We start from the raw sequence: 974 nt of genomic DNA, 5'->3' as shown, positions 1-974 counted from the left end.
GCAGAAACAATCCACCAAGAACACTCAGCCAGCCGTGATGGGGGAGCTGGCTGGACGGCACGGCTGAGTTTTTCTTAGCACTGAAATACTTTTTCCAAACCAATACCAAAAAAGGTTTGTTTCTAGGTCAAGACCTCAGCACTAAATTTTAACCAGGAGTTGACAGTCAAGTTTTAACACAGCCGTAAAATGGATTCACAGTAGAAGCTCAGGCATTCTTTTTCTAATTAGAAAACAGTCCCTGAGCCTCGTGCATTTAAAGGTGAAAGCTATTTTTGACATAAAAGTTAGCACGTAGTTCCTGTGTCACCCTTCAGTTGCTGTTCTGGAAGCTGTGAGTGAGAGATCAAGGATAAGCAGCAAGTATAAACATGATGCATTAAACAACAGGTAGAAAGGGACTTAGTTTAAGTTTTCCTCCGCCTGGCAATAATGCGAGGAGATGATTCATTTTTACACTTACTATTTATCCTAAGCAGCACTGATTAGAAGGTCCACATAAGCACGAGAAAAGAAACAGCTCTGAAAGACATTCACAAATGTGAAGTGCTTTTAATAGCTGCCTTTTGAAATACTGTTAAATCTGATTGTGAGATGGGCAGTCTAAGGCACCAAGGAAGCAAGGCAGTTTTAGGACCCTGCACCGAATGACTGTGGTCCGTCCTTCCAGAACTCGGCTCCCATATGGGGATCCTGGGCAGCAGGGTTAAAATGCTTTCAGAAACCTGGCCCTGCCCCTTTATGTAACATGGATTGTTTCAGCTCAGCTTATTGCTCTTTGGTGTTTTTTCTTTAGACACAGACATTAGATACCTCCTTCTGACTGAAACCCTTCTTCTGGCCCTTGTTGTGAGGGGGAAAATGCAATGGGAAGCAAAATTTAATTGCACTAAGAGAATAACAGTACCGTTTTTCTCTCTTGCCTGTGATCTACCTTTGAAGAAAAAAACAATTTACATCACTCAGGTATAATT

The sequence above is a fragment of the Meleagris gallopavo genome, chromosome 21, assembly GCF_000146605.3.
Source record: "Meleagris gallopavo isolate NT-WF06-2002-E0010 breed Aviagen turkey brand Nicholas breeding stock chromosome 21, Turkey_5.1, whole genome shotgun sequence".
NCBI classification, from domain to species: domain Eukaryota; kingdom Metazoa; phylum Chordata; class Aves; order Galliformes; family Phasianidae; genus Meleagris; species Meleagris gallopavo.
Note: the sequence above shows the minus strand (reverse complement) of the source record.